Source organism: Chiloscyllium plagiosum, unplaced genomic scaffold (assembly GCF_037043375.1).
Source record: "Chiloscyllium plagiosum isolate Xiang-an unplaced genomic scaffold, Cpla_swu_hap1 HiC_scaffold_37, whole genome shotgun sequence".
NCBI lineage: Eukaryota > Metazoa > Chordata > Chondrichthyes > Orectolobiformes > Hemiscylliidae > Chiloscyllium > Chiloscyllium plagiosum.
In genome coordinates this window covers 39,805,859-39,833,321 of record NW_028270175.1, presented here as the reverse complement: position 1 = coordinate 39,833,321, position 27,463 = coordinate 39,805,859, and the positions used below count along the sequence as shown (strand labels likewise).

Genomic DNA, 27,463 nt, shown 5'->3' with positions numbered 1-27,463 from the left:
TGACCCAGTGTTTGGTTAGATCCTCACTGACCCGGTGTTTGGGTAGATCCACACTGACCCGGTGTTTGGGTAGATCCTCACTGACCCGGTGTTTGGGTTGATCCTCACTGACCCGGTGTTTGGGTTGATCCTCACTGACCCGGTCTTTGGGTAGATCCACACTGACCCGGTGTTTGGGTAGATCCTCACGGACCCGGTGTTTGGGTAGATCCTCACTGACCCGGTGTTTGGGTAGATCCTCACTGACCCGGTGTTTGGGTTGATCCTCACTGACCCGGTGTTTGGGTAGATCCACACTGACCCGGTGTTTGGGTAGATCCTCACGGACCCGGTGTTTGGGTAGATCCACACTGACCCGGTGTTTGGGTAGATCCTCACTGACCCGGTGTTTGGGTTGATCCACACTGACCCGGTGTTTGGGTAGATCCACACTGACCCCGTGTTTGGGTAGATCCTCACAGACCCGGTGTTTGGGTAGATCCTCACTGACCCAGTGTTTGGGTTGATCCACACTGACCCGGTGTTTTGGTAGATCCACACTGACCCGGTGTTTGGGTTGATCCTCACGGACCCGGTGTTTGGGTAGATCCACACTGACTCAGTGTTTGGGTAGATCCACACTGACCCGGTGTTTGGGTAAATCCTCACTGACCCGGTGTTTGGGTAGATCCACACTGACTCGGTGTTTGGGTAGATCCACACTGACCCGGTGTTTGGGTAAATCCTCACTGACCTGGTGTTTGGGTAGATCCACACTGACTCGGTGTTTGGGTAGATCCTCACTGACCCGGTGTTTGGGTAGATCCTCACTGACCCGGTGTTTGGGTAGATCCACACTGACCCAGTGTTTGGGTAGATACTCACTGACCCGGTGTTTGGGTAGATCCTCACTGACCCGGTGTTTGGGTAGATCCACACTGACCCGGTGTTTGGGTAGATCCTCACTGACCCGGTGTTTGGGTAGATCCTCACTGACTCAGTGTTTGGGTAGATCCACACTGACCCGGTGTTTGGGTAGATCCTCACTGACCCGGTGTTTGGGTAGATCCTCACTGACTCAGTGTTTGCGTAGATCCACACTGACCCGGTGTTTGGGTAGATCCTCACGGACCCGGTGTTTGGGTAGATCCACACTGACCCGGTGTTTGGGTAGATCCACACTGACCCGGTGTTTGGGTAGATCCTCACTGACCAGGTGTTTGGGTTGATCCTCACTGACCCAGTGTTTGGTTAGATCCTCACTGACCCGGTGTTTGGGTAGATCCACACTGACCCGGTGTTTGGGTAGATCCTCACTGACCCGGTGTTTGGGTTGATCCTCACTGACCCGGTGTTTGGGTTGATCCTCACTGACCCGGTGTTTGGGTAGATCCACACTGACCCGGTGTTTGGGTAGATCCTCACGGACCCGGTGTTTGGGTAGATCCTCACTGACCCGGTGTTTGGGTAGATCCTCACTGACCCGGTGTTTGGGTTGATCCTCACTGACCCGGTGTTTGGGTAGATCCACACTGACCCGGTGTTTGGGTAGATCCTCACGGACCCGGTGTTTGGGTAGATCCACACTGACCCGGTGTTTGGGTAGATCCTCACTGACCCGGTGTTTGGGTTGATCCACACTGACCCGGTGTTTGGGTAGATCCACACTGACCCCGTGTTTGGGTAGATCCTCACTGACCCGGTGTTTGGGTAGATCCTCACGGACCCGGTGTTTGGTTAGATCCTCACTGACCCGGTGTTTGGGTATATCCTCACTGACCCGGTGTTTGGGTAGATCCTCACTGACCCGGTGTTTGGGTAAATCCTCACTGACCCGGTGTTTGGGTAGATCCACACTGACCCGGTGTTTGGGTAGATCCACACTGACCCGGTGTTTGGGTTGATCCTCACTGACCCGGTGTTTGGGTAGATCCTCACTGACCCGGTGTTTGGGTAAATCCTCACTGACCCGGTGTTTGGGTAGATCCACACTGACCCGGTGTTTGGGTAGATCCACACTGACCCGGTGTTTGAGTTGATCCTCACTGACCCGGTGTTTGGGTTTATCCTCACTGTCTGAGCTGCTGTCACCAGGCTGGGACATCTTTGGGCATACATTTGCCTCTTAGCATCTGGACAATGAGGCATGTGTGACCTAGGCTACTGCTCCATAACTCTGACCCTGGCTTCTTCAACTTCATTTCACTGCAGCCAGGGAGCAGTCAGAAATCACACCGCCTGAAGGTGACAGACTAACACAGTGTGGGTGGCAGAGATGGCTCCCAGGTCCGTCTCCTCAATGGGATTAATCATCTCAACAAGTTTGTGATCTTTATTGAATGGCAGAGCAGGCTTGAAGGGCCGAATGGCCTTACTCCACTCGTAATTCATGCATTTGTTTGTCTGATTTAATTAATGAGAGGCTTGGACAGAGCAGACAGAGAAGATCTGTTTCCCCCAGTGGAACTGTAAATTGCATGGGATTTCAGATTCAAGGAGATTAATAGAAGGATTCGAGGAGACACAAGGAATAACACTCTCACCCAGAGGGTGGCGGGTGTCTGGAATTCACTGCCCAGTTGGATGGTGGAGGCAGAAACCCTTAACTCATTTACAAACGTACCTGAAGCCCTGCAAGGCGATGGAGCAGGAGAATGGGCTGAATGGCCTCTTTCTGTGTTATAACCATTGTGTGATCATGAGCATGAGGTGTGAACACCTCAGTTTTAGCTGTGGGGACTAAACCAACACACCCCTTGTGACACCAAAAGAGCAAAATAACTACATTCTCCACTTCTTAGTGTTCTAAGGAAGGGGTCACTTGACCCAAAACGTTAACTTTGATTTCTCTCCACAGACGCTGGCAGACCTGCTGAGCTTTTCCAGCAATTTCTGTTTTTGTTACTTCCTTGGCTTTATCTTCTGACTGGACTGTCCAACCTACTACTTGCTTGGTCACAGTTAAACTGTTGATAACCTCAATCCTATAAATCTGACCTGTTTTCAAATACTGATCATTTTTGGTAACTAACTTGATTTTTGGTGACCATCAGATGGTCCTGGGAGGGGTCAGAACGAGGTTAAACAGCCCCCATGATGATGGATTAAAGGCTGGAAAATTATAGTTGCAGCTCCCAGCTATCAATCTCTCAACATGCTATGATCAGACAACGTTAGCCACTCTTTAGAGACAGGCAGAGCACCAAGTATGTCACCACAGTCACTTAAAAAAACCAGCACACAATAAAAACCCCCTTTAGTCTAATCCAGGTAAGCATCAAAATAATTCCAAGGAATCCGTGAGGCAGCACAGTTTGGGAAGAGTCTTTGCATTTTCAGAATCATCTCAAGAAGGCTCGTAAATTTGTTTTGAGACCAGTGGGTTCAAATGTGCTCCAACTGACGTCTGAACAAGTGTCATTAAAACCAGATCAAAAGCTGAGCGAAATACCAGACAAGTAAATAATTACAATCACATATATTGCAGCACGGCTGTATCACTAATACAGAACACAGTGGGGTTCGTTAAAGCCACACGGCTGCTTCTACACAGCAGTAGTAAATGTGTTTTGCAAAAACATTTCTAATGGGCTTTTCACAATCTCACGCCATCCTGACCTGCAACGATGTACCTGTGAGCTATAGTCACTGGTCTATGGTATGAACTGGGGAACCAATGTTATTCCATTCCTTTTTATTCTTAATGCATAAGTCCCCTTTACCCGTCATTTCTCACATTACTCAATCACCCTGTTTGTAATAGATTGCCTGAATCCCCTTTTGCACTTATTGCTCAGTTATTAAATTGTGGTATTTTGATCCCAGTAGAGCAGTGAACAACTTAACCGGGGATCAATCTCTGACCAACTGCAAAGTAGTTTCATGCCAAATACATGTTATTTTCATGAAACACTTTGTCGTAAACCTTACACTCAATCCCAATCTCACGAAGAATAAAGCGCAATAATTTATTTCACCCACAGCAGCCCAGTGTAATTCGAAAATTAAAAGTGGCACCTGGTCAGATTGAGACAGAATGAAATGACAGGATCAAGACTGCTGAGTGATCTGCTAATGTCAAGCTTTTGTTCTTGAGTCAGAAAGGGTTATCGAAGCTTGGCTAACATAGAAAGAAAATTGTGATCCCATTTCGAGGTCAGGATCCCAATTCAGTCTGCACTACATGGGTCAGAACTGAGCAGGGATTCCAAAACAAAAGTAGGTTACACAGTCTTGCTCTAGTCTTTGTCCATGACAGCATTAAGCAAATTGAAAACTCACAAAGAGCTTTCATTCAGAAGGGGGGATTAGGTCAGGTTAAACGACACACCAAATATTAATATTTAGTTTGACAAGCTTCTGAGCACCAAGTCACTGCTAATTAACTCCTTTGACTGCTTTTGTTTGCATTATATTCACTGCACAGCATGGTTTTACAGAACCACAGGATTATTATGGGGCAGAAGGAGGCCAATCAGCCCATCGCGTCTACACCGGCTCTCTGACCATTTTCACTTTGTGCAATTTTCCTGCCTTTGTCACATACCTTTGCACCTTATTTCTATTTAAATAATGTTCCAATTCTCCCCCTAATGCCTTCCAGGCAGTGCATTTAAGATTTTAAGCACTCTTAATGAATGACGAAGACTTTTTTCTCAGCCCACTTTTGCTTTTTTTTTCCAAAACACGAAACCTGTGCCCCCTCAGTTCTCAATTCTCTTACAAGCAAGATCAGCTTCTCCTGGTTTCTTCTGTTCAGACCTCTCATTGTTTTGCAATCTTGTATCAGATCTCCTGTCACCTCCTCCCCTCCATGGGGAACACTCCTCACCTCTGAAACTTTATTGCTGGAACAGCACAGCAGGTCAGGCAGCATCTAGGGAACAGAAGATTCGACGTTTCGGGCACATGCCCTTCTTCAGGAATGTGCCCGAAACGTCGAATCTTCTGTTCCCTAGATGCTGCCTGACCTGCTGTGCTGTTCCAGCAATAAAGTTTCAGCTTTGATCTCCAGCGTCTGCAGACCTCACTTTCTCCTCGAACACTCCTCACCTCGCCAATTGACCTTCACAACTTAAGTGTCTCATGCCTGGAACAACTCCGTGGGCGGCACGGTGGCACAGTGGTTAGCACTGCTGCCTCACAGCGCCAGAGACCCGGGTTCAATTCCCGCCTCAGGCGACTGACTGTGTGGAGTTTGCACATTCTCCCCGTGTCTGCGTGGGTTTCCTCCGGGTGCTCCGGTTTCCTCCCACAGTCCAAAGATGTGCAGGGTCAGGTGAATTGGCCATGCTAAATTGTCCGTAGTGTTAGATAAGGGGTAAATGTAGGGGTATGGGTGGGTTGCGCTTCGGCGGGTCGGTGTGGACTTGTTGGGCCGAAGGGCCTGTTTCCACACTGTAAAGTAATCTAATCTAAACTCAGGTGTTAACTTTTACTATACTGGGTGTCATGGTAGCTCAGTGGTTAGTACTGTTGCCTAACAGCGCCAAGGACCCAGGTTTGGTTCCACTCTCAGGCGACTGTCTGTGTGGAGTTTGCACATCTCCTTGCGTCTGTGTGGGTTTCCTCTGGGTTCCCAGTTTCCTCCCACAGTCCAAAGATGTGCAGATTAGGGTCGACTGGCAGTACTAAATTGCCTATAGTGTTTAGGGATGTGCAGGATTAGCCATGGGAAATGCAAGGTTACAGGGATGATGTGGGTCTGGGAGGGATGCTCTTCAGAGGGCTGATGTGGACTTGATGGGCTGAATGGCCTGATTCCACACTGCAGGGACTCTATAATTAAAATTTTTACTGTTAATAAAAGGCTGCCCTAATTTTAACTAAGGGCTGGTGTTCCGGTGAGGGATGATTTGATAAACAAAACTCAATGTAATAACTTTACAACAGAGCATCAGCAGATACAAGTTTGGAATGCTGAATTTTATGCATTAATTAGAAGAAAGGTTGAGAAGGCTGAGGCTATTATCCATGGAAAAAAGGATAGGATAATGATACAACTGACAATGTAGGTGTAAGGGACAGCCTGTCCCAAAGGGATCCAGGTCTAGAGATCAAGATAATCACTATCAAATCCGGTATGGACTTCACGAGAACTCCTCCAGTCAGACAGTACTATAGAAAGGAAGTAAAATGCACAACGACAAGGGTTTGGCTGAGTACAGCATCGATTCATTGAATAAGAAGCTCAATACATCCTGACAGAAAGGAATATAAAGCTGTGTTATGGTGTTAGCTGAAACAGAGAGCAGAATCCTACATTACTACCTTGTTCGCCTGTTCAGAAAAGTGGTGAGTCCTGGCCTAACACTTCTGAGGAAACTCAACCTCCAGTCGGGCAATTTGGAGGGCAGCTGTGGACATTCCTCAAGCCAGGCAAGAATCATGCAAACATCCAGTGCAAAAGAGGCTCTTCCTCCCATTGTGTCTGAACTGACAAATGAGAAATCTTTGATATTCAACGTAATCCCATTTGCCAGCGCTTGGCTATAGCCTTGTACATTATGACATGCCGGGTGCTCATGAGGTACTTTTAAAAGGCCATGAGGCAACTTGCCTCTACCACCTTCCTAGGCAGTGCATTCCAGAGCTTGTACTCTGCTGCTCCTCGGATGCTGCCTGACCAGCTGTGCGTTTCCAGCACTACACTCTTCGACTCTGATCTCCAGCATCTGCAGTCCTCACTTTCTCCTAGACTGTCACCACCTTTCAGATAAGAACATTTTTCCTCACATCTCCTGAAGAATTTCCTGAAGAAGGGCATGTGCCCGAAACGTCGAATCTTCTGTTCCCTAGATGCTGCCTGACCTGCTGTGCTGTTCCAGCAATAAAGTTTCAGCTCCTCACATCTCCCCTCAGCCTCCTGCCCTCACCTTGAATCCATGTCTCCTCATGACTGATCCTTCAACTAAGCTGCTCCATATCCATTCTGTCCACATCCCTCATAATCTTGTACACTGCAATGCTCCAATAAAGAAACCCAAGCCTATCAACCCTTTCCCTATAACTTACATTTTCCATCCCAGGCAGCATCCTGGTGAATCTCCTCTGCACCCCTTCCATTGCAATCCCATCCTTCCTGGAATGTGGCAACCAGAAGTCCACACAATACTCCAGGTGTGGTCTCTCTAAAGTTCTACACAACTCTAACATCATTTCCTAGCTTTTGTAACCTATATCTCGACTGATAAAGGTTAGTGACCCGTGTGCATTTTTCACCACCATAGTAACACACCCTTCTGCCTTCAGAGCTCTGTAAACAAACACGCCAAGGTCCCATTGTTTCACAGAACGTCCTGGTGTCATGCCATTCACTGAACACCTTCTTGTCAGATTACTCCTTCCAAACGTGTATCACATTACACTTTTCAGGTTTGAATTCCAACTGCCACTTATCTGCCTAGATGACCATGCCATTTGGTCTTCTCGTAGTCCAAGATGCTCAACCTCACCGTTAACCCACTCAACCAATCTTTGTGTCATCAGCAAATGTACTAACTCAAGGCCCCACACGGTCATCCATGTCATTTTTATCAATAAGAGGCTGCCACTTCTTGCACACCTGGCAGCCATTCTGAGCAGGCCACGGCTTGTGCCAGAAGGAACACCAAGATGGTGAGGACTAGTCACTTTTGGTGGGGGGGGGGGGTATATGTGTGCGTGTGTGCATCAGACGCTCTCAGTGTCCACCCCTTACCTCATGTCTAGTGCCCTCATCATGCATAGGTTACACAACCCACACTAGTTTAACAGTCAAGTGGGTCAACGTTTTCTCATCACATCTAGAACTGAGATAATTCCTCCTGAAGTGGAGCATTATGACCACTTTAGTCTTCATGTACATAAAGTAACTCAGGCAGAAGCTGGAAGGTAACAGAGTTTGAGGGTCTTACCATCCCCTCCAATCAATTTGCCTTCTTAGCTCCAGGCTCAAGGCTCAGAAGGTTCCACCCCAAGGGAGAGGAAATTTGTTTGGATCATTAATGGCAACAGAGATCAGATGGGCCAAATAGGGGGATTATCACTCGAATGTTAATCCAGAAGCTCAACAAATGTTCCGGAGACCTGGGTACGAATCCCACCATGGCAGATGGTGGAATTTGAATTCAATGAAAAGTCTGGAATTAAGAATCTAATAATGACCACAAATCCATTGTTGATTGTCAGGAAAAGCCCAGCTAGTTCATTAATGTCCCTTAGGGAAGGAAATCCATGGCCTACATGTGACCCCACACCCACAGCAATATGGTTGACTCTTAACTGCCCTCAGGGCAATTAGAGATGGGCAATACATGCTGGCCTGGCCAAAGCCGCCCAGAAAGTAGGAAAACTCGATTCTCCTCTGCCGAAATAGTCAATGGTCGAGCCTTTCGCACACCTTGGAATGACGCCATCGCCCCTATTCACTTTCACCTCATGACTGAACACATGTTCTCCTACATCCTCTCTTTAACTAAAATTCTATGTAGGGAATGTTGCTGAACAAAGAGACCTTGGAGTTCATAGCTCCTTGAAAGTGGAGTCGCAGGTAGATAGGATAGTGAAGAAGGCGTTTGGTATGCTTTCCTTTATTGGTCAGAGTATTGAGTACAGGAGTTGGGAGGTCACGTTGTGGCTGTACAGCTCATTGGTTAGGCCACTGTTGGAATATTGTGTGCAGTTCTGGTCTCCTTCCTATCAGAAAGATGTTGTGAAACTTGAAAGGGTTCAGTAAAGATTTATAAGGATGTTGCCAGGGTTGGAGGATCTGAGCTATGGGGAGAGGTTGAAAAGACTGGGGCTGTTTCCCTGGAGTGTCGGAGGCTGAGGGGTGACCTTACAGAGGTTTACAAAATTATGTGGGGCATGGATCGGATAAATAGACAAAGTCTTTTCCCTGGGGTCGGGGAGTCCAGAACTAGAGGGCATTAGTTTAGGGTGAGAGGGGAAATATATAAAAGAGACGTAAGGGGCAACTTTTTCATGCAGAGGGTGGTACGTGTATGGAATGAGCTGCCGGAGGATGTGGTGGAGGCTGGTATAATTACAACATTTAAAAGGCATTTGGATGGGTATATGAATAGGAATGGTTTGGAGGAATATGGGCAGGGTGCTGGCAGTTGGGACTAGGTTTGGTTGGGATATCTGGTCAGCATGGACGAGTTGGAACGAAGGGTCTGATTCCGTGCTGTACATCTCTATGACTATGACTCTAAATAGAAAAAAAGGCCCATTTCTGTGCTATCACTCAGTGTAACATGATTGGGAAAGCAAAATCATTAATAGAACATTATCTACAAACTGAAAGGACAGGGAAGGGTAGGATGTAACTCTGACAGACATGACCTACATTTAAACAGTGCCTTTAAACATAGGAAAATAGAGCAAACAGAGAGCCGTAAGCCAAAAAAAAGGAGATATTTTGAGAAGTGAAGAAGCTTTTTGTGAATGAGGAGCATTTCAAATGGAATTTGAGGTCAGTAAAGGCTATGGGTAAAGTCCAGGCAAACACACACTGTGTGGTGAGAACAACTATAATGAATACTTGTATCAGGGATGCTGTGGATTGGAGTAGAATTTATGCTGATGGTTGTCAGAGATGCAGCTTCTAAAAGACACACATTATTGAAGAATTCTGTGCAGTGTGTTGTTGAAATTTCAATCTGAAGAAAACTTCACACTGAGTAGGCCAAGTGATCCCATCCGTCCATCCATATCACTGGTTGTGGCATGGCGCCTTTGTGATCGGGCAAGAGGGAGGCTACAAAAACAATTATACACGCTCCATTGTAATCTTATCTCCAACTGACCTACATTGTATTGCTTGAATCCAAGCAAACGCCTTGCTCTAATAGACCTGCAATTATACAATGGACTGTCAACTCTTTGACTTCTTACCTAAACCATTTAACCATTTACTGCAGACTTTCCTGTATAGTTCGTAAGCTCAGTGCTCATGAGGGTCAGCACTCTCAGTGAAATGGCCAAATGATTACAGTCAGATCGCCATTCTATTCACAAGGGACAAAAACCATCTTGTTCCTTTCAAAGGCTCAATGACACATTGGTCCAAAATCTCTTGCAGATGTAATGGTTCCCTTCAAACTTTCTTCCTCCCACTGATTTTGTCTCAGTTCCTCCTTCAGTCCCCAAGCAATATCCAATCTCCACATTCAACCCCAACTCCACCGGTGCAATGATTTACCTAAACAATTTTTAAAATAAATTCATCCAAGGCTTCTACTTCTGAAGGAGGATACTTCACCTATTGAGGTAGTAGAGAGCCTTTAGTTTAACTTGCTTTTTGTTGTACAGGTACTTAGTTTAGTCAATAAGCAGGAACAAACATCATCAGAGCTAAGTTAAACCACAAGAGCTAAAACATGTTGACGTGGAAATAGGAGGAAGTGAGGATTGCAGATGCTGGAGATCAGAGCTGAAAATGTGTGGCTGGAAAAGCGCAGCAGGTCAGGCAGCATCCAAGGAACAGGAGAATCGACGTTTCGGGCATGAAGAAGGGCTCATGCCCGAAACGTCGATTCTCCTGCTCCTTGGATGCTGCCTGACCTGCTGTGCGTTTCCAGCAACACATTTTCAGCTCTGACGTGGAAATAGGCCATTCAAGCCACGCAGGCTGCTCTACCAGTCAATGAGATCATGCCTGATCTGATAATCCTCAGCTCCACTTTCCTGCTTTTTCCTTGATTCCTTGACTGCCTGCAAATCTTTCTGTTTCAACTTTGAACATGCGACGCAGCCCTCTGTGGTAAAGAATTCTACAGATTCACTACCCTCTGAGACAAGAAATTCCTCTTCATCGCCATTTCAAATGTGCAATCCCTTATTCTGAGATTCTGCCCTCTGGTCCTAGACTCTCCAGAAAGGGAAACAACCTTTCTGTCAAGTCTCCAGAGAGTCGTGTACATTTCAATAACGTCACCCTACATTCTTCTTTATATTCATGAGTACAGACCTAATCTGAGAATCCCTACAGTGTGGATACAGGCTATTCGGCCCAACAAGTCGACACTGACCCTCCAAAGAGAAACCCTACCCCTGACTAATGCACCTATCCTACACATCTTTGAACATTATGGCAATTCAGCATGACCAACTCACCTAACCTGCACATCTTTGGATTGTGGGAGGAAACCGGAGCACACAGAGGATGCCCACACAGACTCAGGGACGATGTGCAAACTGCACACAGACAGTTGCCCGATTTGAACCCAGGTCCCTGGTGCTGTGAGGCAGCAGTGCTAACCACTGAGCCACGATGCCACCCTCTTATCCTCTTAACATCTTCTCATCCAGTCCCTCTGTACCTTGTATCGGCCCCTAATGAATATTCTGTGGACGTGTTTTACAAAACTTTCCCCTGCCACTTAGGACCAGGGCCAAACCAATTTTTCATACATTTCCTGGATGGCATGCCATGAATTCTTGAATTTACACCGGAATTGGATTCTGGAGACTGGAGGTTCCAGCATTGGAATCTTCGCAAATCCCTGCATTTTCTGTGTGTTTCAGGGAATGAAAGATTTGAGACTGAAAGACCAAGCAAAGGTCAGGACAACCTCCAAGGAGATAAGCAGCAGCTTCAGCAGCCACACTGAGGGGGAAAGGGCAGGTGACCTTGGAGACGGATGGTGGGATTAGTCTCTGGCAAGGAAGATGTGTCAGGTCAAGATGTGTCAGGAAAGGATGTCAGCAGAAAAGGCAGCTGATAGGGAATTAAGTTATTTCTACAGTGACATGACCCAGAAAGCCAACATGAACAAACAAGTTTAAGGGAAAATATCAAGCATTGGCATTACATCAACTTATTGTGACAAAGGATAAACATGCATTGAACAGGAAACACAAGGGCAGAGCTTCCTAAGGAGTGGATCAGGTTCCCTTTAAAGTCTCAATCTGCTGAACATCAATGGTTGCCGTGGAGTTCCAAGTGACTACTGACAGCTTCAAAGGCCCTTTAAATCCTGGGAATTCTTTTGTAACTCGTAGGATGTGGGCATCACTGGCCGGCCAGCATTTATTGCCCCTTCCGAGATGCACTTGAGTTGCCTTCTCGGCCCACTGTAGTCCACGTGCTTTAAGTTGACCCACAGTGCTTTGAGGGAGGGAATTCCAGGTTTTGGACCCAGTGACACTGAAGGAATGGTGATATATTTCCAAGTCAGGATGGTGAAAGGCTTGGAGGGGAAATTGCAGGGGGTGGTGTTCCCAATGTTTCTGCTGCCCTTGTCCTTCTAGATGAAAGTGGTTGTGAATTTGGAAGGGGTTGTGGAGGGATCTTTGGTGAGTTTCTGCTGTGTATCTTGTAGATAGTACACCCTGCTGATACCGAGCATCAGTGGTGGAGGGAATGCTATGTAACTGGAACTGCAGTTATCAGGAAAGCTCATGGATCTAAAACACTAACACTGCTTTCATAGCTGCTTAGGAACTTGGCCAATTGAACCATCAAATCTGTTCTGCCGTTTTTTTCTATTCATTCGTGGGACATGGGTGTCCCTGGTTGGGCCAACATTTATTGCCCCACCCTAGTTGCTCTTAAGAAGGTGGTGGTGAGCTGCCTTCCTGAACTGCTGCAGTCCACATGCTGTAGGATAAACCCACAATGTCCTTTGATTTTGTCCCAGCAACAGTGAAGGAACAGCAACACATTTCCAAGTCAGGATGCTGAGTGACTTGGAGGGAAACTTGCAGGTGTTGGTGTTCCCCTGTATCTGCTGTCTGGTTCTTCTGGATGGAAGTGGCCGTGGGTTTGGAAGGTGCTGTTAAAGGACCTTTGGTGAATTCCTGCAGTGCATTTTGTAGATGGTACACAATGCTGATAACTATGTCAGGCTGTTGCTTGCTCAGACTTGATAAGACAGCTCTCCCAGTTTTGACACTCGCCCTCAGATATTAGGAAGGAGGACTTTCCAGCATTGACAAAGCTGTTTCTGCCTTTGTCTTTTGCCAGTGCCCAGTTAGAAGCCAGGGGACCTATCTGGTTTCATTTCCTTGTTCAGACTTCATAGTGACTGATACAATTGAGTGGCTGGTTTGGCCATTTGAGACGGCAGCTGAGAGTCAACCATATTGCTGGATCGTTCCTGTTTTCCACATCATTTTCCACACTATCCCCACATTTCTCAATGACTTTATTATCTATTGACCTCCATTTTGAATATACTCATGGATTGAGCTTCCAGAATCTGACGGGGTTGGGAATTCTAAAGAATGATCACCATCCTCTTTCCTCCTGTCCTCAATGACCTGCTGCTTACTCTGAAATCATGTACCCTCCTAGGCCAGGGAAACATCACTTCTGTAACTACCCTATCGAGTCACAGAGTTGAGTCACGGAGATGTACAAGCACGGAAACAGACCCTTCAGTCCAACTCTTCCATGCTGACAAGATATCCCAACCCAATCTAGACCCATTTACCAGCATTCAGCACATACCCCTCTAATCCCTTCCTATTCATATACCCATCCAGATGCCTTCTAAATGTTGCAATTGTACCAGCCTCCATAACTTCCTCTGGCAGCTCAATCCATACACACACCATTTTCTGCGTGAAAAAGCTGCCCGTAAGGTTCCTTTTAAATCTTTCCCCAGAACCCTAATCCTATGCCCTGTAGTTTTGAACACTCCTACTCTGAGTATTTATCCTTTCAATGCCCCTCATGATTTTGTAAACCTCTATAAGATCACCCCTCAGCCTCCAACACTCCAGGGAAAACAGTCCCAGCCTATTCAGCCTCCCCCTATAGCTCAAACCATCAAATAGAGTCATAGAGATATACAGCATGGAAATAGACCCTTCGGTCCAACCTGTCAATGCTGACCAGATATCCCAACCCAATCTAGTCCCACCTGCCAGCACCCGGCCCATATCTCTCCAAACCCTTCCCATTCATATACCCATCCAAATGCCTCTTAAATGTTGCAATTGTACCAGCCTCCACCACATCCTCTGGCAGCTCATTGCATACACGTACCACCCTCTATGTGAAAAAGTTGCCCCTTAGGTGTCTTTTATATCTTTCCCCTATCACCCTAAACCTATGCCCTCTAGTTCCGGACTCCCCCACCCCAGGGAAAATACTTTATCTATTTATCCTATCTATGCCCCTCATAATTTTGTAAACCTCTATAAGGTTACCCCTCAGCCTCCGACGCTCCAGGGAAAACAGCCCCAGCCTGTTCAGCCTCTCCCTGCTCAAATCCTCCAACCCTGGCGACGTCCTTGTAAATCTTTTCTGAACCCTTTCAAGTTTCACAACATCCTTCCTATAGCAAGGAGACAAGCCAGAATTTCATACACTTCAACAAGATCACCTCTCATTCTTGAAACGAAGTGAACAGAGTGAGGTGTTGTCCTCCAACCTGGAAACAGTGCATCAGTTTGACCATAGCACACATCAGATAATCCTTATTACACAGACCTCATTACAACCAAGCTTCATTGTATTCTCAGTCCTCTATCAGTATCTACAGGACACTGGAAGGGAGCACTAAAGTCATTTACAATTGCAACTACTGACCTGCAACCAAAAGTGCAGAATTAACTTGTACTTCTGAGGAGAAACGCAGCACAACTTGCGGCATGGGCATTTTACCTGATACCACTCCAAATGGCATCATATTAGGTGCTCGAAAAAGAAATGGAAAAAAAGAGCTGAAAGGACAAATCACCAAATCCATGAAGAAATTAGTTAAATACAGATTTTGAGTAATTATAAGAAAGGTTCCACATCAGAAATATCAAATTGCCTCTTCTTGTGTATCGTCGCTTTAAGTATTTTATTTTAATTAGTGCCTAGTATTCAAAGATTTTTAAAACATGTACCTTGATGTTAAGGTTTCCCAATTTACAGTAAATTCTTTTAAAACAAAAAACTAGCAACTGAAAATGACTCTGTGCCTTTTACCACGAGCCTCTAAACAGACACCTCCATCTGCCTTCCTCTAAGTTGGCTTTGAACTTGCCTGTTCAGAGTTGAAGGGTCAGATCGCCGAATACAATGGACCATCTGCTTGCTCAGTGACGCCACGGCGCGCAACAGAAATTAGAATCACAATGTTTGACGGGTTCAGTTCTGCTGTGAACACTGCAGTCTGTTTGAGAAGCTTGGCAAAGAATTAACACAAGGTCAACTTCTCTTGACAATCAACCAAATGAACTGACCCACAAGGCTTTGTGAGAAGCTGAGGACATGCTACAAAGTTTCAAGTTTTCTTTACTCAGAAAAGCCAAGTTGCGAGAGGGTCCCAGCATCCAGAACCCTTTTAAAATCAATCACAAAGGGTTATACGACCGTCCTTACTATTTCTTTTGTCCTCAGTCAATTGGTTTCCTCCTCTCCCCTTTGACAATTGTGAGTATTATGCTTCAATGTCATTGAGATACTGACTTGAAAGCCAAGCATGCAAGGCGCAGTTGAATTAACATTCAGAGCCTGACTTGAATAATTCCAGACTTTACAATTTCTTCCCCAGTTCAGCTTTTGCGCAAATGAACCCTTTGAGACGGTGCTTTCTACTGTTTGGAAAAACCAACTAAAATGAACTGCAACAGAAAGGAACATCAGCTGTTAAATTTCTGATTTCTTTCTTTGCAAGGTCCTTGATGACGAAACTTCATCACTTGCACTGTGTTTAAAATCTCAGCGTTCACAATCATGGAATACTGTATCCTCACTCATACCTGATTTCACACTTTCAAACTGCTCGAAATCTCTTGGTTATAAATTTCGAAAAGGACAAAGAAATGTAAGTTTCAAATTGTGATGTGTCGTGTCCTTTTGAAATTTCATTCATTAAAAAAACAAAATGTCAGTGACCAAACCAGTAGCAGTCCCCAGACCAAAGAGGATAGAGATCCCATTTAGAGATACACAGTAAATAGTATAGGACATAGAAGATTTAAAATGTCACATTCATTAGGCCAAGGTTAAAGTCAGAGGTACGTTTGTATCTGGATTTTCAACTTGATACAATTTCCTTTTCTGTGCTGATTGCATCATGGATGGTAGATTATCCCCAATATTTGGATGTTAAAGGGGAAGGCGCTGCAAAGGATCTATGTATTAAAGGTCAGGCAGTCACTAAATACACACTATATTTCCTTTGTTAATTCTTCTGTTCACTGAATGGAAAATGATGCTTCATATGCACTAGAAAGGAATGAATAAATGAGTTAACCTATTTTTTTTTTAACTATTGAAATGTTTAATTTGTGGGAAGCATCTTTTGGATTTTGCCCTCGGTAATTTCTAGCCCTGTGATAAATATATGGCATTGTGTGGCCATGGAATGTTAATCATAGATGGAACGGCCATTTCTCTATTTAAAAAGAAGGACTTGGGACCTTGGTTCTTGGAAACTCACGATTTTTAATTTTACTATTGTGGAACACACGTTATATGCCGTAGAAGCATACAGCGCCCAAGTCACAAAATAGATGCAACAGATGAGGGGTGACAGAATAAAACAGTTGCCACCTATGTGCCAGTGGAATCTGATCTGGTCCAAAGAGTTGAAATGAGAAGCCCTGCAATCAAATATTCTATACTCAAGTGTTTGTTCGCTCATTTCCTGTTAAAAGTTTAAATATGATATTTGATATTATCTTAACATTTGGGAAGACAAGTCAGGGCAGCACTTATACATTAAATGGTAAGGCCTGGGGCATGTTGCCAAACAAAAAGACCTTGGGTGCAGGCTCATAGTTCCTCGAATTTGAAGTAGTAGGTCGACAAGGTAGTGAAGAAGACGCTTGGTACGCATGCCTTATTGGTCAGAGCATTGAGTACAGGAGTTGGGATGTCATGTTACAGCTGTACAGGACATTGTTCAGACCACTTTTGGAATACGGTGTTCAATTCTGGTCTCCCTACTTTATGAAAGATATTGTTAAACTTGAAAAGGTTCAGAAAAGATTTCCAAGGATATTGCTGGAGTTGGAGGGTTTGAGATATAGGGAGAGGTTGAATAGGCTGGACAGCTGGACATAGCTGTACAGCTCCATGACTTGATGATTCCAATTAGAGTCATAAAGTCATAGAAATGTACAGCACAGAAACAGACTCTTTGGTCCAACCCGTCCATGCCAACCAGATATCCCAATCCAAACTAGCCCCATCTGCCAGCACCCAGCCCATATCCCTCCAAACCCTTCCTATTCATATACCCATCCAAATGCCTCTTAAATGTTGCAATTGTACAAGCCTCCACCACTTCCTCTGGCAGCTCATTCCATACACGTACCACACTCTGCATGAAAAGGTTGCCTCTTAGGTCTCTTTTATATCTTTCCCCTCTCAGCCTAAACCTATTCCCTCTAGTTCTGGACTCCGCAACCCCAAGGAAAAGACTTTGTCTATTTATTCTCATAATTTTGTAAACCTCTAATAAGGTCGCCCCTCAGCCTCCGACGCTCCAGGGAAAATAGCCCCAGCCTACTCAACCTCTTCCTATAGCTCAAATCCTCCAACCCTGGCAATATCCTTGTAAGTCTTTTCTGAACCTTTTCAAGTTTCACAGCTAATTTCTGATTGGAAAGAGACCAGAATTGCACGCAATATTCCAACAGTGGGCCAACCAATGTCCTGTACAGCCACAACATGACCTCCCAACTCTTGTACTCAATACTCTGACCAATAAAGGAAAGCATACCAAACGCCTTCTTCACTATCCTATCTATGTGCGACTCCACTTTCAAGGAGCTATGAATCTGCACTGCAAGGTCTCTTTGTTCAGCAACACTCCCTAGGACCTGACCATTAAGTGAATAAGTCCTACTAAGATTTGCTTTTCCAAAATGCAGCACCTCGCATTTATCGGAATTAAACTGCATCTGCCACTTCACAAACAATTGGCCCATCTGATCAAGATCCTGTTGTAATCTGAGGTAACCTTCCTTGCTGTCCACTATACCTCCAATTTTGGGGTCATTTGCAAACTTACTAATTATATCTCTTATGCTCACATCCAAATCATTTATATAAATGATGAAAAGTACTGGACCCAGCACTGATCCTTGTGGCACTCCACTGGTCACAGTCTCCAGTCTGAAAAACAACCATCCACCACCACCCTCTGACTTCTACCTTTGAGGCAGTTTTATATCCAAATGGCTAGTTCTCCTGTATTCCGTGAGATCTAACCTTGCTAACCAGTCTCCCATGGGGAACCTTGTCAAATGCCTTACTGAAGTCCATGTAAATCATATCTACTGCTCTACCCTCATCAATCCTCTTTGTTACTTCTTCAAAGAACTCAATCAAGTTTGTGTGACATAGAAATACAAAGCAAATACGAATGGGTAAAATAGCTGGTTAATGTTAACACATGGGCCATGCTTTATGAGACACTGGCATCAGTGTTAGGGAAAGTCAGAGCTGCCCCATTGGGATGGTCCATATTTGAATCTTGGTGGAACCAATGTTCCAATGAGCTATGCAAGTCGGGAAGCAGAGAAGTTTTTAAATGAAATAATGATGGCATGGGATCATAATAATAAAAGTGATAAATCAAAGAGTAGCGACATAGTAAGAGAGAAAAATATTTATTTAGGAAACGATAAATTAGGAAATGAAAGTGAGTGAAGAACTCAAATAAATTCCAAACATCAGAGAAATAGTAAAGAGTAAATTGTTAGAGTTATAGGCTGACAAGCCTTTGGGTCCCAATGCATTTCCTTTTGGCTCTGCAAATAAGTGACTTGAGAGATAGTTGATGATTTGAATTTAATTTCCAAAATTCCCTAGATTTGGAAAAGGTTCCATCAGAAAAGGTAAGTGGGACAGTTGCCAAAAACTAGGCTGGAGGCAAAAAAACTGCAGATGCTGGAATCCAAGGTAGACGGGGAGGAGGCTGGAAGAACACAGCAAGCCAGGCAGCGTCAGGAGGTGGAGAAGTCAACGTTTCTGGTGTAACCCTTCTTCAGGACTGGGGGTGGGTGTAACGGAAGTTGCAGAGAAAAGAGGTGGGGGGGGGGGCAGGGTGGGGAGGTGGGGATAGGTGAACACAGATAAAGCGTATGACCTGGTTGGTCGATGGGAGGAATGAATCCGGTTGGTAGCTGGAAGGAAGTGTTGATGTAAGGAATGAAAAGGAGGGGGAGGGGCTGGGAAGAGAGTCAGGGGATGGGAAGGAAGGTTATTTGAAACTGAAGAACTCAATGTTGAATCCTCCGGCCTGTAGGCTGCCCAGGCAGAAGATGAGGTGTTGTTCCTCCAATTTGCAATCTGATTTGTTGTGGGCAATGAGGGCAGCCAAGGATGGTCATGTCGGAAAGGGAGTGGGAAGGGGTCTTAAAATGGGCGGTGACTGGGAGGTCGGGTCAACCCCTGGTCAAGATGCTCAGCAAAACATTCCCTCAGTTTACGTTTGGTCTTCCCGATGTAGAGAAGACCACATCAGGAGCACTGGATACAGTAAACTAGGTTGTAGGAGAGGAGAAAGTGAGGCCTGCAGATGCTGGAGATCAGAGCTGAAAATGTGTTGCTGGAAAAGCGCAGCAGGTCAGGCAGCATTCAGGGAACAGGAGAATCGACGTTTCGGGCATAAGCCCTTTTTCAGGAATGAGGAAAGTTTGTCCAGCAGGCTAAGATAAAAGGTAGGGAGGAGGGACTTGGGGGAGGGGCGTCGGAAATGTGATAGGTGGAAAGAGGTCAAGGTGAGGGTGATAGGTCAGACTGGGGTGGGGGCGGAGAGGTCAGGAAGAAGATTGCAGGTTAGGAAGGCGGTGCTGAATTCGATGGATTTGACTGAGACAAGGTGGGGGGAGAGGTAATGAGGAAACTGGTGAAATCCAAGTTCATCCCTTGTGGTTGGAGGGTTCCTAGGCGGAAGATGAGGCGCTCTTCCTCCAACCGTCGTGTTGTTGTGGTCTGGCGATGGAGGAGTCCAAAGACCTGCATATCCTTGGTGGAATGGGAGGGGGAGTTGAAGTGTTGAGCCACAGGGTGGTTGGGTTGGTTGGTCCGGGTGTCCCAGAGGTGTTCTCTGAAACGCTCCGCAAGTAGGCGGCCTGTCTCCCCAATATAGAGGAGGCCACATCGGGTGCAGAGGATGCAATAGATGATGTGTGTGGAGGTGCAGGTGAATCTGTGGTGGATATGGAAGTTTCCTTTGGGGCCTTATAGGGAGGTGAGGGGGGAGGTGTGGGCGCAAGTCTTGCACCTCCTGCGGTTGCAGGGGAAGGTGCCGGGAGTGGAGGTTGGGTTGGTGGGGGGTGTGGATCTGACGAGGGAGTCACGGAGGGAGTGGTCTTTACAGAATGCTGACAGGGGAGCGGAGGGAAATATATCCTTGGTGGTGGGGTCCGTTTGGAGGTGGCGGAAATGACGGCGGATGATGCGCTGTACATGGAGATTGGTGGGGTGGTAGGTGAGGACCAGTGGGGTTCTGTCCTGGTGGCGGTTGGAGGGGCGGGGCTCAAGGGCAGAGGAGCGGGAAGTGGAAGAGATGCAGTGGAGGGCATCGTCGACCACGTCGGGGGGGGGGAAATTGCGGTCCTTGAAGAAGAAGGCCATCTGGGTTGTGCGTTTTTGGAACTGGTCCTCCTGGGAGCAGATGCGGCGGAGACGAAGGAATTGGGAGAATGGGATGGCGTTTTTACAGGGGGCAGGGTGGGAGGAGGTGTAGTCCAGGTAGCTGTGGAGTCGGTCGGTTTGTAGTAGATGTCCGTGTTGATTCGGTCGCCTGAGATAGAAATAGAAAGGTCGAGGAAGGGGAGGGAGGAATCTGAGACTGTCCAGGTGAATTTGAGGTCGGGATGGAAGGGGTTGGTGAAGTGGATGAACTGTTCAACCTCCTCGTGGGAGTACGAGGCGGCGCCGATACAGTCATCGATGTAGCGGAGGAAAAGGTGGGGGGTGGGGCCAGTGTAGTTTCGGAAGATGGACTGTTCCACATATCCTACGAAGAGGCAGGCATAGCTGGGACCCATGCGGGTGCCCATGGCTACTCCTTTGGTTTGGAGGAAGTGGGAGGATTGGAAAGAGAAGTTGTTCAGGGTGAGGACCAGTTCAGTCACCGCCCATTTTAAGACCCCTTCCCACTCCCTTTCTGACATGACCATCCTTGGCTGCCTCCATTGCCACAACAAATCAGATTGCAAATAGGAGAGGCAGGTGAACTTTTGTCTCACCTGGAAGGACTGTTTGGAGCCATGGGTGCAGGGGTCGGGGGTGATGTGCCAGCAGGTTTTGCATCTTTTCTCGTTGAAGCGGAAGGTACCTTGGGGTTCGGGTGGGCTTATGGTGGTGTTGGTGGGGAGAGTGGCTCAAACCAAGGATTAGCAAAGGGAACAGTCCTCGCGGAAGGCAGAGAAGGGTGAGGAAAGGAAGATTTTCTCTTCTTGCAGTTTTTCTGAAAACTTTCACTTTCCACCAATATCTCATCAGTTCAGTGTACTTTTTCTTTATCATTTTAATTTTTTTGTATATTTCTGACCACAATGATGGAAAGGGAAAGAATGGTTCCCAGCAAGCCGTAACCTGGCAACAATAAATTGCGATGAATTTTTACAAAGTTTAAACACGAAATTCAAAACATCCTCCATTTATTAACTAATTGCCCCTGCCAGTGACGATTAAAGCTGCAATATTGATTCTAGCTTGTGTGTGGATAAGGAGTGCTATTGGGTAATTTACAAATGGCAGTCAGACCAATTCTCATTTTACAAGTGACCTGTACTGACCTTCCTGTACTATAATGAGTAGAACCAGAGGACTACAGACAGAAGTAATAGAAGAGGTTAGTGTTAGCTGCGTGACATGCTAATGAGACAGTAGACACCACAGGAAGTGATGCAATGTCACATGACCTTGCTTTCTCTTGCAGCCCCAGGCAACATGGCACCACAATGACATGTATCTTAAATAAAGTTTTCTTACCTCTGCTAACTCTCTAGCAATGCAACAATGTTGCAGGCACAATGAACCAAATGGCCTGTCCTGTTTCTGTATGTTTATACATGCTCCTACAAAGGGTTTGGTTGAGATTAGCACAGATCAGAATTTGTATTTGGGACTCCTTTGGTCTCAGTGACTTATCTTATTGCATATTTATTCATTGAATAATCAGAGCTACCTGGGTGTCTATGGAGATTCCATTTAGAGATATCCCAATACAGCAGTGAATAGCATAGACATAGAAGATTTAAAGTGTCACATTCATCAGACCATGGTTAAAGTCAGAGGTACATATATTTATCTTGATTTTCAACTTGCAAACTAGCCCCGAAACGATACAATTTCCTTTACTGTGCTGATTGGGTCCTGGATGGTAGATCATTCCCAAGGTTTGGATGTTAAAGGGGATGATGCTGAATCTATGTATTAAAGGTCAGACAGTCACTAAATACACGCTATATTTTCTTCTTTCATTCTTCTGTTCACTGAATGGAAAATTATGCTTCATACACACAACAAAGAAATGAATTCATCCAGACTGAGTTTAAATCATTCTCTAAGTTCAGCCTGGGAACATAGCCCTGAGTCTAGATACTTACCCATTTATTAAAAGCGGGAGCAAACATCTCCTTATTCAGCTAAGTTGGGAGAAAAAGGAACACAAGCCAACCATTATAGAATCATAGAGTCATAGAGATGTACAGCATGGAAACAGACCCTTCGGTCCAACCCGTCCATGCTGACCAGATATCCCAACCCAATCTAGTCCCACCTGCCAGCACCCGGCCCATATCCCTCCAAACCCTTCCTATTCATATACCCATCCAATTGCCTCTTAAATGTTACAATTGTACCAGCCGCCACCACATCCTCTGGCAGCTCATTCCATATACGTACCACCCTCTGTGTGAAATAGTTGCCTCTTAGGTCTCTTTTATATCTTTCCCCTCTCACCCTAAACCTATGCCCTCTAGTTCAGGACTCCCCGACCACAGGGAAAAGACTTTGCCTATTTATCCTATCCATATCCCTCATAATTTGGTAAACCTCTATTAGGTCACCCCTCAGCCTCCGACGCTCCAGGGAAAACAGCCCCAGCCTGCTCAGCCTCTCTCTGTCGCTCAGATCCTCCAACCCTGGCAACAAAGCCTTCAGCGAGCATTTAGTGTTCTTAGGGAGAACGATATCAATTTAGCTGGAAGACTGAAAGGAAAATGGGGGAGATACTGAATGGCCATTTCTAGCTTCTCTCAGTTTCATTCCTCAGATGATCTAAAGCAGATTTCCTTTCCTTGTTCATTCAATTCCAAGGAAGTTGGTCTTCACTGACTTGAACCCCTTCCTAATGATGCCCAAACACATCGCTGAACACCATGATCCTAAGTCTCAGGATTTAAATCCAGTTTCCCATTACATTGAGGAACACCATAGTGTTGTGTCATGTTGCCATAGGCTTACCAGACCATAGGGGCTGCTCTCATTTTCGGAGAAGTGACTGGTGGTGATTTAACGTGAGGGCCACCAGACCTCAGACAAGAGACAAGGAGAGGCCTTCATGGTAACCTCAAGCCGGTGATGGGTATTGAACCCATGCTGTTGGGTATCACACTGGTCTATAAACCAACAATCCAGCCAATGGAGCTAAACCAATTCCCAGGGGCACCACAATAAGCATCTGTTTATCTTGTTTCTCTTTCCTTATTAATCGGAAGTGGCAAAAGGCTGTGGGGGATCAGAGGCACAGTGAGTTTGCACAAGATTAGGCAGAAGGTCAACCGCGATCATACTAAGTAGTTGTGTAAATCTTTATACCTTGTACAGTGCTTGTTGGCTACAGGATACTGGATCTCTTGTCACTGCTCCATGGAGCGAATAAAATATCTGAAACTATTATGGAGTCTGTGGTTAACATAAATCAGTCAGTGATGTAACTGAGGATACAGGCTAGATGTAAGCTGGGGACATTTAAAAGCTGAGATAGAGACAGAGAGAGTGAGAAGCAACAGTCCGTACTAGGCAGCACTAATGCAAATAGCAGAGCCTCCCAAAGTGGGAGGTCAGGAAATGGGGTCACATTCTGGAAATTTCAGATTGTGAGCTTCAAGGAAGAAATGGCCGCCATTGTAACTGGGTTCCAAGGACTGAATCCCATGCTAACAGACAGAGCCCACACTTGCACACTGCCACCCTACCTTTGCTCTGACAGGTCTCCCTCCCCCCTCACTAAGGGACTGTGACAGCCTTTGGTTAAGAAGTTGATACGCCATTGTATACAGTGTGAATAAAGAGTGATAATGCCCACGTCAAGGGCACTGTTTAAATACAGCAGATGACTAGATCAATATTAAGGGGACTGCGCCAAACCAAACCTGAGATTAAAGGCAGGTCAGACCTCCCTTCTGTGGTCACCTGCTTCCCAAACTGACAACGGTCGTCAATATTCATTTGGGCAGGTATTTTTGTGTAAAACACAAAACTCTTGGTTGTCCCTGTGCAATCACAAAGAATTCTGTTAGTCTTTACTTTGTGTCATTTCAGAATACGGAAGGAGAAGAAGACGTAAAATGGTATCAGCCAGCTATGTCTCTTTGTAAAGGATGCGGGGGTTAGTTGGAGATGTTAACTCTTTAAATTTTCCTCTTCTTTCTATCAAAGAGAATGCGTAGTAACCAATAGTTAAACTGGCTGAATTGTATTTGTGAACTTATTCAAAGACAAAGAATGTATCAAACTGAATTTGGTTGCTGTTTGAATTGACAAGATACGGAACCATCTGTTTGCATTAGGTCTTGTTCAAATTGATATTTCTGAAAATTTATCTTGGTGACAGAGATAATAATTTCTCTGTTAACATGCGTTGGATGTCTTTGGAGCAGGAGGGGAGAGTGGCTGAACATCTTGGGGATGGAACATCAACTTTACTCATCAACTAATTGTCTGGAAAGGATTAAAAAGAGAGATAGGCATGTCATAGCTTTTCATCTCACACTCATCAGGACGGGTGTAAGAATCTCAGATTTTGGAGGGAGCATCAATTTATGCTGCAGGAAAAAAACAGGGTATTGACATGTCGGTGACTGAGCTGAGAGGTAAGAAAATTGAGTTTGAGGTTAGATTGGAAAAGCCAAGGCTGTTCTCATTACAGGCGAGCAAGCTAAAATGGGGGTTTAATAGAGGTGTTCAAAATTATGAGGACTCTAAACTGAAACAATTAAGCGAAGCTGTTCCAATTTGCAGTTGGTTAGAAATATGGAAAAATGGGTTTCAGACAAATGGCAAAATAAACAATGGCGTCATGTGGGAAGGGTTTTTTTTTGCACAGCGAATGGTTAGGTTTGGGAAAAAAACAACAGCTTTGTAACCCACATCCTTCTCTGACTGTGAAATCGCAGCAGTACACTCCAAACCTTTCTCCTATTCTTCACAGTTCCATCCTGAAGGTCTTAACGGGGAAAGAGCAGAGTACCCAGAGGTAAGGCGGAGACATTTGCTAGGTCGGACTAGGGGATATTTTGGTCTCTTCCCTCTGGGGAAATGCTAGGTAGAAGCCCAATGAAAATTCTAAGGACACTCAGCCCCCTCATGGATGGAACAGCCTGTCATTGGCTGAGGATTGTCAGCAGATGGTCTTAGGAGGCGGGGGAGTAGAGAAATTGTGAAAAAAAACAATGGTTAACACCAAGTAAACCTTCACACAAAGAAGATACCAGCTTTTGGAGTAAATATAATTCAAAAGAAAAGATGAACTTACTTCTCTGTAATCTTCCCGTGTTCTAGGCGTGAGTCACTGACTTGCGTTATCAAATGCCAATGCCAGAGTTAGTACAGGAACTGATAATGATGTTCAGCCTGAAAACAGAATTGAAGCAGATTTTAGCTCTTTGTTGTCTCCTGGTTAGTGTTAAAATGCCTTTTGCCTCTCACTTTGGAATCAGGGTTCCGTCTCATTGAAACACACAAAGAACTTTCCTTAGCCTTTCATTGAAAAGGCAAATGGTTTCAGTCTCTTCCAAATGACTTCCTGTCTTGTGGATTTGGTTATTTTTCAATTTAAAACTCCCTTTGTTGAGATTACCTTCAGGATTTGCAATGGCATGAGTTCAGGGCTTTGCCATTTATGTGTGGGCTGCTCAGAGTGGTAATTGAGGTAGTGGGTCAAAGAAAACCCCGGACAAAAAAACAGCATCACATAAAGAAACAAATGTCACAAAGCAGCAGGCTTTTCCTGAGATTACAACAAAGTGCGGTTTCATGATCCACAGTCTCACAGCTTTATACCACAAGGGAAACCATGGGTGGCCAACATTTCAAAGTTCAAAACCCAGAGAAGAACATAGTACATACCACAGTTGTAACAGACAAACCACACAAAATATGCAGATTAGCGCATCTCTAGATCCTGACATTTTTAAGTTTCGTGTCAATTTTTTTCTAAACTCCTGATTAAGTCTTTCACTCAGAGTCATACAGACCCTTCGGCCCAACTCGACCAGGCTTCCCAAACTGAACTTGTCCTATTTGCTAATGTTTGGCCCATATCCCTCTAAACTCTTTCAATCTCTTTCTAGCTCCTGCACTCTTTTCACCTCACTCCACCTCCCACTCCCTTTCCCTCCAAGTCTTATTCATCCAACCTCACAAACTCCTGCTCTGATAACTATCACTTCTTGTTTTCCCTACCCTTCCTTGGCTCTCCCATTCACATGCCAATCACATCCCTTTGCTTGCATTTTGTCAATTTCTTTCTTGCTCTCTTTCTAAATGTCCCCCAAAGCTCTCTCCAGAAGGCTGGGCTAAAGACAAGGCAACTGCTAATGGTTATTGCCTGTAAACTTTACGCCAAGTTGAGCTTCACCATCAGTGCCTACGTGATCTGGCATCATCTGACATTGCTTCTTGACGTTGAAAATATTGTTTCCCCTTGCTGGGTGGACCTAGAACTAGAGGACACCATTTACAAATGAGGGGCTCCTCATTTACAGCAGAAATCAAACCAATTATTTTCTCTCAGAGGACTGAGAGTTTATGGAACTCTTTTTCCCCAGACAACCGTGGAGCTGAGGGTCATTAAATGTTTCCACAGCAAAGATAGACAGATTGATGAAGAGTCAATGGCTACTGGGGGGCAGACAGCAAGTGGCGTTTCATATCAGCCATGAACATATTCACTGGCAGAACAGACTCAAGGGGTTGAATGGCCTTCTCCTGGACCTAATTTGTATGTTTGCATTGTTGACTCTGGAGGCATTAATGTTGAAGCTACATTAAGGTCTTCCCAAACCTATAATGTCAAATCTCTTTGTGCAGCAGAGCCTAGCATGAGGTCTCCATGGAGACAGATGTGCCATCTCTGACTCTGGTTAATCTTTCTAATTATTCCCATACCGTCAGTGTAACCGATTACTTTCATGCAATAAGGCACATCTTGTGTAAGGTAAGAGCCTCATCTCATTAAGATTCAATTGTTGTTCGTTCTCTCCCATGGCTAATTAATTAGGTCACCATTTAGACTCAGCCTAGGAATCCAGGGGACAGTTGTAGTGTCTACCTCTGGATCAGAAAATCTGTGTTCAAGTCCCT

At 45.3% G+C, this 27,463-nt stretch overlaps 1 protein-coding gene across 4 annotated transcripts in view; it reads right to left on the bottom strand.

Annotated features, from left to right (window-relative positions):
- Positions 1-27,463, bottom strand: part of LOC122540199 (alkaline phosphatase) — a 152,018-nt gene that overhangs the window by 78,406 nt on the left and 46,149 nt on the right. For 3 of the 4 annotated variants that reach the window (XM_043675573.2, XM_043675571.2, XM_043675576.2), the window contains exon 2: positions 25,635-25,732. The gene's annotated coding sequence lies outside the window, so the exon portion shown is untranslated. Of the gene's footprint in view, positions 1-23,695; positions 23,771-25,634; positions 25,733-27,463 lie in introns of all 4 variants that reach the window. The other variant, XM_043675572.2, reaches the window with a different exon arrangement.